Genomic DNA, 14,757 nt, shown 5'->3' on the forward strand with positions numbered 1-14,757 from the left:
GGGTAGAGTGGAAGGTGCTGTTCTGAGTTATTTAGCCTGAACTGCTTCCATGGGAAGGGAGGCAAGCCTCAGGCCATTGGGCACAGGCTTTTACATTCAAGTGAGAATGGCACACACAGGCTGCATATTGGTGTGTGGCAGCATGCTGTGCATTATAAGAAACCTTTCATTTTTAACCTCCACCCACCAAGACCCACCCACACAGACAGACAGACAGCAAGCATCCAAATCCCCTCATCCAATAGACACACACACACACACACACACACACACAATGTAATCCAGTCATTAAACTGGGTGCAATCTACATATGAAATGTAATTTCCCAAAATTAATTTGGCCACCCATCTGTGATTTGGCTTTGAGATGTAATTTGTAGAGCAAGATGTATGTGGCAGTCAAATGAAAATGGGTGAGATTTAAATGCTTGTGTGCAATAGTAGAAAGCTTTTTCAGCTAAGCTATTGATAAGTACATGCAAATCACTAACAACTTCCTAGACAAAATAGGCTCCTTTAAAAGAGTTTTGGTCCCTGCTGCCTGGAGGCCATGAGTGAGAAACAAACCAGCCTAACACTGGTCTTTGACCACATGTACATGGTGCTGGCAGTAGCTCAAACCCAGTCGTGTAAGATATAATTACAGCAGATGAAGCTTGGACCTAAAGGCTTTTTGCACAAGGTATGGGATTTGTAGGACATGGAAACTGCAGGATAAAAGTACTATTTCCAGGAAGCAGTTAAAAATAATGAAGGTTGATCAGCTAAGGGCAAACCATTGCCATCCATGTAGTCTCTCTCAGATTGTTCCCACATGGAATTAATGGAAAGGTTCTGATGCAAGTCAAGCTCTTATGCCACAGATGCTGTTGATTGTAGTACTAAAGTAACTAAAACTGATAAATAAAAATGAAATAAACAATGAATAAAATTAGAAAAAACACACAACAAAAAACAAAAAGATAAAAATAAACCTAATTCAAAATATTAACAAAAACTATAATATAATTTATTATAAATGCAATTATAAAAACATTAATGCATTTCCAAAGGAAGTCTATAGGAGTTACACTACACGTTTTTGAACAGATGTAGATATGTTGAATGTGATGGAAGACAATTTTATTAACTTTATGTGGAAATTGTTATTTATTTTTAGGACTATTTTTGTCTTCTTAGTTTGAAATCAACATTGAGCCAACATATACAGCATGACAACGTCAGCAGTATATTAGAATTATTCATGAGACTGCATACTCATGAATGCTATACTGTAGCTGTATCCTGTAAGAAGGCACTGTCTCATAATTATTCATGACACCACATGACCTTTTCCTATGACAGGTACTTCAAACACTGAAGTGAACAGTGCAAAAATACAGTGTTTCATGGCTTCCCCCGCAATGCTGACAGAACGACGGCTTTCAATCAATGATCGACACCTTTGAAATGTTTCTGTGCAACAAATATTTATTATAGGAGAGTTGCTATAGAATTATGGAGAGGCAGACTGGAGCTGAAACATTTGAAACAAGATGTGCTCAGGGTATAACTCTGGTAAACTCGGCTACACAAACATTCATACTGCGTCAAATCATGTATATTCAAGTGAACAGCTCAGTCACTAATGCATAAAATTGCAGATACAAAATTACCTACAGAATGTCTATATGTGAATGTATTTCAAGCTTGCAATTTATAATACTGTATATATCTCTGCATTTTGTTGCGTGCAAATTGTGATATATTAACTTCATTCCACTCTACAGTTCAATACCACTGTTGACATTGACACTGAAAACTTTAAAAGCAGAAATGTGATGACTAGTTTTGTTAAAGCTATAAAGCTGGCATGCATGATTCCACACCCTAAGGGCAAAAATATGGGTAACACTTTAATTTAGGGTCAAATTCTCACTATTAACTAGTTGCTTATAAGCATGCATATAACAAGGATATTGGCTGTTTATTAGTTCTTATAAAGCACATATCAATGCCTTATTCTACATGATCGTATTCTACATCCCCTAATCCTATCGAATAGCCTACCTAAACTTAACCACTACCTTACTAACTATTAATAAGCAGTTATTAGGTGTTTATTGAGGCAAAAGTCATGGTGAAAAATTAACCCTAAACTAAAGTGTGACCAAAATATGTTTGTTTATATTAATTTGCATTCAGTAGTTACATTCCCAAAAACAAACAAAATTTACAAACTATATATCATTACAAAGGTATTAATTCCTACAATAAAAATGTTCCAACTATAGTAGTATATCAGGAGTACAAATCAAGTGTGCAAATTCTAAACAATACTTCTTCCCATTTTGGAAATGCAATAGCTTTTCATGATGTAATAAAGAAGCAAATATAAGTTCAGTCAAACAATTTTTCATCTCAAGTGTTCCAGAAGAGCTTTTTTTTCTATATTACTAGATTCCCATTTGTTTACTTTTCATTTAATTGTCACACAAGGCCATTTTCCACAAATTTATGACAATCTGATGAGTATTCGGCAGTAAACAACTCTCTTATCGTGTGTTTTCATACAGGTACGTAAAGTAAGAGGCCGCTCTTGAGCTGTTATTAATATTGAAGAGAGATATGATGTCATATGAGCATATCAATGCCCTCACAATGCCATGTATGGATAGCAGGATGTTTCTGTTCATACAGAAAATCTAAAAAGGATCCAGAAAAGTTGCTTTATACATTTTATGTCATGAGGTTTGAGGAACACAATTAAAATATTATAAATAGTCATGTGTATATTTAGCTTTCTATGGTAAGTTAACATTATTTACTTGCACTACCTACTTGCACAACTATTTTTGATTAATGAATACCGTAAATGTGTAAATACTAGATAAAGGAAAAATTATGAAGCAGTAATGCACATTAACCAATTGAGTGAGTAGAAAGCAATATTTGTATAGGTCGATGCTCTGTACGTCTCTACCATAAGTTAGAGTGCCAGAACATAAATTTAGAAAGGCGATCATATTCTGTACTGAGACACTAAAGGCCTCAGTGTCCTTTCACTCACCTAGAAATCTCCAAGTAAATGTTTGATGGTAATCACAAAATATATTAAATTTATATTGTTAGATGTGATGAATTGCTTTTTTTATCCTTTCATTCACAACAATACATTCTCTTACACTTTTGTATTTCTTTATTAAAGTCACCTTCTTATTTTCCTGTAAAAAAGAGCCATCTTTCTCTCTTCATGAATGTGTAATGTAACAGGCAATAATGTAATGTAAAATGCATTTTTTACTAACCTGAGTTTGCTGTTGCTTATCTCCCTAAAGAGATTCCCAGTATAAAGACTCAGAGGTCAAACAAATGGGAAGAGGAATTGCAGCACAGCACGTGTGCTTGCCGTGCCCTCTCTAACTGCAGAATTAACCGGTTCCCTTCTGTTCTTCTTTTATCAAACCGCTGCAGGTCCCAGATCGGTGATTACTAACAATAAAATGCATCATCCATTTCTGCGCATTGCAGTTTCATGCGTTTAAAGCACACACTTGATGTGTCCTTGACCTTATCTACAGAGGTTTATCATGATTGTCACAAAGTGGCCTGACACTCTTATGATCAATAACTGCAGATTGTGGCTCACATTGAATACTGAAAATGGTGTGTTATGTATTCATCAATCAGTGTTTATTGTTGAGTTGTAACAATAAAATGAACATTTGCCAATGGATGTACTATAAGCTGTTTATATATTGTTTTGAGGTTTTTGAGAATATGCCATAACAGTTTGCCAAAATGCATTGCTAAACTATGAAGAAAGCAATCATTAAACTTGTTGGCTGTTTTCATTTTTCTTTTTAATCAGAGATGATTCAGTTCTCCAGTATGTGTCCCCCTAGTCAGATGCTGTTGTTATTTTTATCAATTTAATAAAATCACTTTTATACATTCTGGAGTAAATTAATTCTCAAGAGCTGATGCAGTTACTTGTACTCCATCTGTTCATCCTTTTCCAAACCCACTCTCTCCTTCTCTCTGAAAATACTATGATTGGGCTTCACTAAAGTAGCCCTGCAGTCCTTAAGCGAACCAGTCACTCAACAGTGTATCACATTAGATGGATCCTTGCCTCAATTTCCGGAAAATCACGGTCACTTCAGAAAGCATGACAGCTGGAATTGGCACCATGTAGTTGCAATCTTAGTTTGCTGATTCTTGCTTTGTCATTTTGCCCCACCTTGTTGTGAGCTGATTCCTCCCTGACGTAACAGATATGCAGTTTTGAAGGGAACATTACAAGAGACTGGTTTGTTTCAAGCTCCCGTTCAGCTTTAATGCATCAGCTGCACCGCTGCGGCACCCATACTGTCATTACATGGCTCAGCAATTACTGGCCCAACACCACTTAGAATTTGCTGCTTGCGAGCGGGGATTATTTAATTGTCTGCCAACCCACGCTGACAAATTAAACTGGCATTTACTGAGAAATCCTTACTTTCATTTTCAGCGAGGGTCAGAGTTTGTTATAGGTTGGTAATGTATACATATATGACTGATTACATTAGCATGCTAAGAGAAACCTATTATCAAACAACCTGTTCTGCTGCCCATTTATAATTGGACATCATAATTATTTTGTTCCAGAATTAATGCAAACCTTCTCATTTTAGCATTCAGATTATATTCCCTCCTCTTCATCTAATGAGTTCTCATCATAATAAAGCATCCAATTTGCCTTGTCCACTTTCCCTGAACAATGAAGTAGCAATTTATAGCCAAAAAAATTAGAATATTAAAGGGATAGTTCATCCAAAAATTTAAATTCATTCCAAACCCATAAGATCCCAAGGACCTAAGATAAAAAAAATAAAAAAATAAAAAAAAAGATATTTCTAATGAAATTGAGGGATTTCTAATGTAGATACTTTTAATGAAATCTGAGAGTCATAATTGCTTGATATGATGAATAGATTTCATTTCGGCTTTTATTCACATAGAAACATTGATCAATACACATACATGGGGTGCTTCTCAAATGGAAGGCTGTGTCCTAGTATGGCTGCATATCTTGGCTGCAACCGAACACCATCTCAGTTTGAAGGATCCTTGGAAGGCAGCCTTTATTTTGCATACATCATTCGGCTCATTTTTTAGGATGCATCATGTGTATCCTTCACGTTCTTCAATCACCCACAGTCCTTTGCACAAAATTCACAAAAGAGAACTGACGTAAAAACAACTCGGCACTGAGCTTGTCTGAGTTAATTATGAAATGTAAGACACAAAAAACTGTTTTTAGAGATTAATGTTTTCTTTTGTTTTGGTGTAAATTAATCACTCTAGCCTACAATCCCCCGAAGGACTGGACTAGGAAGGACACAGCCTCACTAAGCATCCATAGAGATCATTAAATATGGTAAACGGAAGCTCAAATGAGCAAGAACCAATGAGGTTTGTTCTCACGCGCCAAACATGTACAACTGAGCTCATGATTTCAATTTATGTGTCCTGATTATAGTTTAAATGTGAATAAAAGCCTAAATTAAAGCTGTTCATTCTATAAAGTTATCTTCAGGAGACTTGGGTTAAATAACTAAAATCATATGGATTTATTTTACTATCTCTTTATAAACTTTTTGAAGCATTCAAGTTTTGGTGGAATACACTTTCGATGGAGGGACAGAAATCTATCAGGTTTCACAAAAAATATCTTAATTTGTGTTTCAAAGATGAACAAAATTCTTAAGGGTTTGGATGGAACAACATGAGGGTAAGTAAATGATGACAGAATTGTATTCTTTGGGTGATCTATCCCTTTAAGCGATTGTGATGTCATGCCTATTGTCAAAATGTCTATTGACTGACAAGTTTAATTAGTAAATCTTGAAGGACTGAGTATGGGTATTTTGCAGCAGAGGGTCAACTCAATTTCAGCTATGCTCCAAACCCTCTCTGGACCTGTTTGAAGTCGCAAGATTAAAGTAATGCAAATGACAATCTGAAAGAGCGTGACGTAAAAAAAAAAAGAGAGTTTTGGAGAGTTCCGTTTAAATCTTTTTAACATTTACCGCTTTTTCTTTGTTTGTTTCTGCACCAGGTTAATAATCTGAGGCTGATACTTTGTGACGATTACCAAACATATCTTTAAAGCGATGTGGGGGGAAATGTAATGAAAATGTAGTAAAGTAATATTAAAATATCAGATTGTTAAATCAAATGTCTCTGTCCGTGTCACTCCAGGGATATGCACTTACATATGCAGCAAAGCTGTAAATGTACCTCCACGGACACACATATACACCTAGCATGTCTCGAATCTCCTTATGAACTGTGTGACAACTCTTTGCAGCAAAATTCCACTGCCAGAATTTGACAGCTCATTATGGTGAGGGATTTACTCTCCTTTCAGAGTAAATAGCACTTAAAATCTAGCTCTGTCCCATCCTGCTGTCCCAATATATCCATGCGTTTGGCAGGGTGGAATCTTATTTTCAAAAACGTCTCTGGTCCATTGAGACTAACTGGTGTGGCCAGGACAGATAAGAGTTAACAATGTCGCTGTAGCACCGGAAAGCAAACTGGCCTTTAATAGTTTCATTTTCAGAACAATAACTTTATTATTTTTTGCCATTTTTAATGATTAGCCAACAGATGAACAGTGTGAACTGACTATAATGAGACCTCTCTCTTCTAGCGGTTTCTGCTTTGGTAAAGAGAGATTTCAGCAGCGTGACAGGCAATCTGCTATGCACAAAATGACTCACACCAACCCCAAATGAGAAAATATGAATGAAACCTATGATGAAATGTATACAGGGAAGGAAATCATTTTGAGAAACCCAGGAAGTTTGACAACCTCAGTCACTTTCAAGGTGGCAGATCTTAAATTGCTCCAGACGTGAGTAAAGATCAAGAAGTACTGACAGTCAAGGTTTATGGTGTACTTTGATATCACAGCTATATCGGTGCATGAAATGCAAGTACAACAATTAGGAAAATATGTTTTCTCCAGGACACCCTTCCTTCCGAAATGAATGGAAAATTTTAATATTTTCACATCTAAACTTTCCACTCCTTCCCTATATGAATAAATTCACACTTAACAAGCTAGATATAACTCTTTATGGTTATGATTTGATTACTGCTGGCCCACAAGCTAATATTGGGACATGCTTTTAGAGAAGCAGGAGAACAAGGTGGACAAATGGGTAGTAATGACAGAGACTTACAAGCGGCTGGCGAAGCTTAGCAGAAAATGCCACCACCTCCATCTGTTCATGACTGTAGGGCACTCCAAGATGGCCGTCCTCTCAAACTGCCACCCACGCCAGGGGTTTGAAGCACAATCTGCAGGATGCGAGTGCCCCTTCACCTGTGCCAACAAGCAGAATGTGAATGTTTTGCCACTCACAAGTCAATTTTACATAGGTGGTGTTGGACAACTTAGACAGGGCCGATTCATAAACAAAAATAAATTAAAAATATAGACGTAAATGGCTATAAGGAGATATTTGAAGTGTACCTTGGTCTTACAGATGAATATGTATGCATTAATGTATGATGTGTTAAGTTATTCAGCCATTCATTATTACTGAAAAAGATTAGAATTGATTTCTTATCCTGTGGACAAAATAGTATTATAACAATATTACAGCTTTCATCTGTCATTCACAGTTACAAATAAATGGGTGACTATTTATGATTTGATGTTAGCCCTCCTTGCATTCAGAAATGTCATACTGTCTGGACTATTTCTCCCATATCTGCTAAATCAAAAGGGGGTTCTTGAACACCTAGGGGTTTGTGTGGGAACTGAAAAATAAATAAATATTTTATTTGTTTAACTGCATGTCACGAGTTCATTACATAATAACAACCATGTGAATGTGTTGTTAAAGTATTGATATATTATCGTATATTAACGTACAAAACCAAGGTAAAAAAATTCTTAAGTGGAATCTGGACTACTACAATCAGAAAGGAGAATAAGGTTCATTATTTTACACAGACAAATATTTTACAATCATCTTAAAGTGCCCTTGAACAAATATTAGCTATGCGGCTGGTTAAAAATTAAATTACAGTTCTGATACATATTTGCATCCAATGTACAGGGTTGATTTTCTTATTTTCTGTCAAATCCATTCACATTTAGACTGACACTAAGTCAGTCATTTGGTATATCTGTGGGAAGACACAGCAGAAGGCCAAACAGGAGGCCACACACAATGCAGGGTTGTTGTTTTTTAAGAAGTCACTGGAGAGGCAGGTGGCTCTAGTGTGGCGTTTCTATCAGAAGCAGAAATGCTGAGACAAGAACAAATGAGTGTTCTTTCAGAATTTCAGTAATCATCCATTTAAAGCCAAACTCTAAATTCCCTCTGCACCAACATGCAAGCACACATGCTAGGCTCCCGATAACATGCACACCCAAATATTTACACCCTTCAGAAGCCCTTAAACTGACAGACTCAGGCAGAGGCATTTCCTCCTGAAACGCAGGGGGTGCGCGGAAGCTGGATAGTGGAAGAGGATTTACTAAAATGGCTCCTAAGCATTCGTTCAGCTGCATATTACACATAATACACTGCGGAAGTGGATGCAAATGTGCAGAGCCGGACAGTAACGGAGTACATTTACTTGAGTACAGTACTTAAGTACAATTTTGAGGGATCTGTACTTTACTCGAGTATCATTTTTGGGGAGTACTCATGACTTTACTCAAGTACATTTGAAAGGCAAATATTGTACTCTTTACTCCACTACATTTCTATCCATAACTGTGAGTACCCGTTACTTCTTCTAAAAAAAAAGGAAAAAAGAAACATCTCGGAAACCCTCAATTTGTTGTTTCCCTCTCAAATGTGATTGGATTGTGCAGGCGCCACTGATTGGGACAGCCTATCAGCAATCACCTTCAGCTTTCCGCCAAAGTCAACTCCATGGTCAGATTTAGATAAGAGACGAAACCATGGACGAAACAATGGATGAAGACGCAGCAGGTCCATCCCGGGAGCGATATTTTTTTTTTTTCAAGATGGTAGGGGAAGACTGATGAATATTCATTAGGGAAGTCATCCCTGATTGGTCTTAACCCCAGTGACGGGTAGGTTTAGGGGCGGGGTTATGGAGGTCATAAGACCCCCAGTGACGGGTAGGTTTAGGGGCGGGGTTATGGAGGTCATAAGACCCCCAGTGACGGGTAGGTTTAGGGGTGGGGTTAGGGAGGTCATAAGACCCCCAGTGACGGGTAGGTTTAGGGGTGGGGTTAGGTCATCAGACCAATCAGGGATGACTTCCCTAATGAATATTCATGAGTCTTCCCCTACCATCCTGGGAAAAAAAATATCACATCCCGGAAATGTGCCAACCTGTGCCCCACCTCGCCAGACTATTTCAATTTTCTGAACAAGTTAATGATAGTTTTCGCTTCAAGTGTTTGCTGTGTTTACCAATGTATGTAAGCACTGTGGCAGTAGTAAAGCAATATTTAGAGAATGTACTCTTGTACTCTTGATACTCAAGTACTTTTAAAAACAAGTACTTTAGTACTTTTACTTAAGTAGACATCTGACTGTAGTACTTTTACTTGTACTTGAGTAAAACTTAGCAAGGGGTATCTGTACTTTTACTCAAGTAATTAAGCTGTGTACTCTGTCCGCCTCTGCAAATGTGTCAGTCAAGTACCAACACAGGGTCTGATAATCTACATGAGTGTTCTTAAGTCATCAATAAGGTCATATTATACTGGTCATCTTTGTCAGTATAAATCTATCTTATTAACATAAATACAATTAAGAATTTTTAGTATTCATAAAACAGTTGGCAAAAAGTACCTGGATGACTTGCGCCAAGATTCCGAAGACATTACTATCCAGGCAGGTCATGGCAGAAAGAGGAGTTTTGAATGGAAGTGAAGCAATGCAACTAAAGCCTGGTTCACACGGGACGATTTTAAAATTGTCGGCCGATTTTCCAAACCTGAGAGACCCCACACACGGGGATAAAAAATCACGGGTCTAACAGTTTTGGTCGTACAGTGTGTGGTGCGCAGCCACACGGGAAAATCAACACATCACACACGAACCGATTTGACTCCCGAGCATTCCCAGGTCAGACGGGAAATCTCGCAAAATACCTCGAGATCAAACGTGACTTCAGAGTAAACAATCATGGTGGACGAAGAGGATGCAGTGGCGATAGTTTGTAGTCTGTTTTTAACCAAAAAAAAAAGCCGCCGGCTGTTTTGATTATGTTTCCCGGTGCTTCCTCGCCGCCTCGTCACCTCGTCACCTCACTTTCTGATTGGCTACACGCCACAGTCCACAGGCTGCGTGCTCGTCTGTCCCCGGGGGACACCACACACGAGGAGAAATTGGGCCAAATAAATCCAACATGTTGGATATCCCCGATTTGAGATCGGAGCGGTCCCTACGTCCTTCCGCGCAGACGAGAGCAGTCTTAACACACCACACACGGCAGGAATATCTGATCAGATTATTTTACGATAATCGGAGCATCCTTAAGATTGTCGGAAGGGGTGAATCGGGGCTAAAATCGGCCTAATTATCCTGCCGTGTGAACCAGGCTTAATGCAGTAAGTCACTTAACAATGACAACATGATGAATGTAGTTCGTTGAGATGCACACATTGGGTCTCATTCACTAATAATTGCATGTATTTCGTATTTTTATGCACAGGAGAACTTCTCACAAAAAATCTTGCCTAATTCACAACACGTTCGTACTGGATTTCCATTCATTTGTTGTCCTGATTCCACACGCTATGCGCGAATACACTGCAGGCTAACTCTCGTATCCAAGGTAAATCATCAACACTATCATCCCTTACATGTGTTTTATTTAACTAAATACATAATAATCAGCTAAAACGCATGGGCAGGTCACTTTTCTTCCTGAACAAGTGCGCACCCGAGCCCGTGTTGCTTTCACATTCACGCGAACCGCGGCACGGTTCGAGTGCAACCGAACTCAGACCACCTCCTCCAGGTAGTCTCGGGTTCGGTACCCCAGTGCGCACCCGGGTCCACATGACAGCGTTCACATTAGCGATTTTTCATGCGAACCGTGCCCCGTTCCGAACTAAACTAAGGGCTTTTCGCACATGTGTGCTTTTCTTATAGCCTTTCGTCACTCTCATCAAATCTCATCTCATCATGCCTCTGTTTGCAAACGTGCTCTCGCCCGATCCTCGAGTAATGCTAAACGTGCATTCTCAGTAGTTCTCACAATAAACACCCAGACAGACCTCTCATAAACCAGCTGTATGAGTAGGACTATATCTGCGTTATTCAGAGAAACCTCGCAGCTGCTATAACGCAGCTTTTCTATACTCTTTAACTGTATATGATGGAATGTATTTATCATGAAATCAAATTGTATTATTTAATCATTTTATAATTTAATTCTATATATATAGGCCCAATACAATTAATTAAACATCAGTATAGACTATAGTCGTGTTAGGTTGAAATATAACATCTTAACACAATCATAAGGCCGTACAGAGTTCTGCTTTTTGCGTAGGCTATGTGTGGTTTCCATTGTTCCTATATTTGTTCTTATATTTAGAATACATTTTTATTATGACATTTTTGGTGAATCGTGATTTGTTCTTAAAATTGTTTGTACGCACACATTTGTGCATGCTTAGCCTTAGTGAATGAGACCCATTGATACTAAATAAATTAAAACTTTTTTAACAGTTGCTATGTTCACTCCTCATCAAATGTAGTACCTATAATCTGACATTAGCCTGCCCTATGCGATTCCCCTTGTTAGTTCGGACTTGACAAGTTCGACTCAGGAGAACGAACTCCCGAGGACGGGAGGACGCAAGTCTGATAATTCTGCAAATGGAACAGCGGCGTACTTGATAGCGTAACTCAGCTCGCTCTGGCTACTCCGGTTCTCTCTTTATGTATATCCTGTCTACAAATAAAACAAAATATGTTATAAACCACCACTCTGCCTCTTTTCATTTTCATTTAAAAAAAATCTTAAACATAATGGCCACACAAATGTGGTTCAGGCAACGCAATTGATTATCTTCACTGCATATATTTATAACAACACGAAATATAAAACACAACCCTGACTCTTTTTGTTTTCATTTAAAAAATATGATAAATAAAAAACATTATAATATTTGATCATTAAAACTAACATTTAGCAAAAAGAGACAGGGTTGTGTAATTTAATTTTATTATATATGTACATACAGTGAAGAGAATGTAGGCAATATGTATAATAAAATATTTTGTTTTAAAAATATAAAATAAAATGACATAACCTTTTTTGTTAAATGTCAGTTTTAATGATCAATAATAGCCATTATAAAAGTATAAGTAGCCTAAAAGGTATAAGAAGCTATACAATAATAAAGCAAACGATTCAGTCAAACATAAGTCAGCTCTCTAGGCTACAACGTTAAAGTTAAATAGACTAAATAAAGCTATGAAACTTCACTTTGCCCTCAGCTTAACGATTTGCCAAGTGAAACAGAACAAGTGAACGCATTCACACCTACAGACAATTTTATTTGATTAAGATTTCGACACTGTATCCATACCTAAGTGGCATTTATATGTGCATTTTACACCCCTGTGGATGTGTGTGTGATCCTGGTAAACCTTATGGGGACCAAAAAGGTTTTTTTTTCTCTTTTTTTTTGGTCCCCATTAGCAAAACAACTTGTAAATCATACTAAATAAAGTTTTTTTGAAAATGTAAAAATGCATCAAGTTTTCTGTGATGGGTAGGTTTAGGGGTAGGGTTGGCCTAGAGGATGTATACAGTTTGAAACCCATCAGTGTGTGTGTGTGTGTGTGTGTGTGTGTGTGTGTGTGTGTGTGTGTGTGTGTGTGTGTGTGTGTGTGTGTGTGTGTGTGTGTGTGTGTGTGTGTGTGTGTGTGTGTGTGTGTGTGTGTGTGTGTGTGTGTGTGTGTGTGTGTGTGTGTGTGTGTGTGTGTGTGTGTGTGTGTGTGTGTTCGTGTGTGTGTGTGTGTGTGTGTGTGTGTGTGTGTGTGTGTGTGTGTGTGTGTGTGTGTGTGTCCGTGTGTGTGTGTGTGTGTGTGTGTGTGTGTGTGTGTGTGTGTGTGTGTGTATGTGTGTGTGCGAGCATCATGCTAATGTTAGTATATATGTGCTTGTCTTGTCAGTTAGGTATGTCCTAAGCTGGAAGATTCATGTCCAGACTCTCAGTAACATGTCCAACTTGAGAGACTGACACCTTTTCACCCGGCCTACGGCTAGTGACATACTTTATACAATCTCTCTCTCTCTCTCTCTCTCTCTCTCTCTCTCTCTCTCTCTCTCTCTATCCCTCATACTCTCCTGTCAGGCACCCACTAAAGCCTGAAATGTATCATTCTTCTGCAACACTATTATATTTTTGCTGATCTCTCTCTTAACCCTCCCATTGCTCTCTCTTTCTCTCTTTTTGCCTAAGCCACTCACATGTGCATTCTCAAGCCATTCACCTTGAGCTCTTTCTATTTTTTCTCTCTGGATCACTCACTCTCATGAAATCCTTGTTACGTCTATCCTTCTCTTTGAGGTTCATAAGACCACTTGAGTATCTAGTGTCTGGGCTGCAAAGGTGCTCTCAACTACAAAGTGAGTGAAGAGGGGGAAGCGAGGAGGGACAAGGATTTATTTTCTCTCAGACTTTTTTGTGCACACTTCACCATCAAGCCTCACAGTCTCTCACATGTGTGCGCACACACACATGTACAAATGTTTATCAGATTCTTCATGCATGAGCTAAGTGCTTCACTCCATAACATCCAAATATCATTAACCGTATTTGATCTGACATCGCAGACTTGACTTTAAGCCATCTCTAGTAAATGCCTCTGAAGTGATACGATGGAACCAGAGCTAAGGGTGCAGTCGGACAGTACTAAGTGCATACAAAGCTGTATAAACATATTAGAAAAGCTTTCCATAAATGCTTCAAAGTGTTTGGTAATGTCACATATCTGTTTGTAGATTTGCCAAATTTAAAAAGGTGAGACTTTATAGCTTGTAGTACTTCTCACTCATCAGATAAAAAAGGTTATAATGCCCAAAGTAATATTTTCCACTTAGATTTCACCTTAGGATATAAATAGTATATGTCTCAAATGATGTACCCTTTTAATTTAAATAAAATTGGTTCCCTTTCGAGGGAACTCACGCTGCGTCAGAGACGATACTTTGAAGGACCCGGCTTTTCTTCCTTGATGCCCAGATTTCGCATTATGGCCTCTTTGGCGATGCCGTAAATACATTAGTCAAGATGTTTCTGGAGGAGAAGCAACAGTCAGCCATATTCTAACAGTTCATCCCCACTGTCATTCCAGATCTCGTGGGGCTGCTGCCGGGGATCATCCCTACCCATCAGCCACCAGCTCCTCACACCTGCAGCAGCAGAAGGAGAGTGTTGCCTCTTTAAATTAAAATTATTACTGTAATTCACTTAAAGGTGAAGGTGTTCCAAAGCTTGTAGTAGGCTCCTATTGGTAAGACTGACTTACTACTAGTGAAATTTTGATAATACCTCCCTACATGTATGTACAGTACAGAATTATTTGTATTAAATAAAATAAAATAAAAATAAAAACTAATTCACCTATGGGTTTTTCCATGTTCCAATGGTTCTAGTATGTTCCCAATGACCAGACTGACTTGCTTCAGGTGAAATATTGACAATACCTCTCTTAATGTACGAATATATTCAATATTCAAATATGAATAATGCAAATCTCAC

The sequence above is a fragment of the Leuciscus leuciscus genome (genome assembly GCF_965113295.1).
Source record: "Leuciscus leuciscus genome assembly, chromosome: 2".
NCBI classification, from domain to species: Eukaryota; Metazoa; Chordata; class Actinopteri; order Cypriniformes; family Leuciscidae; genus Leuciscus; species Leuciscus leuciscus.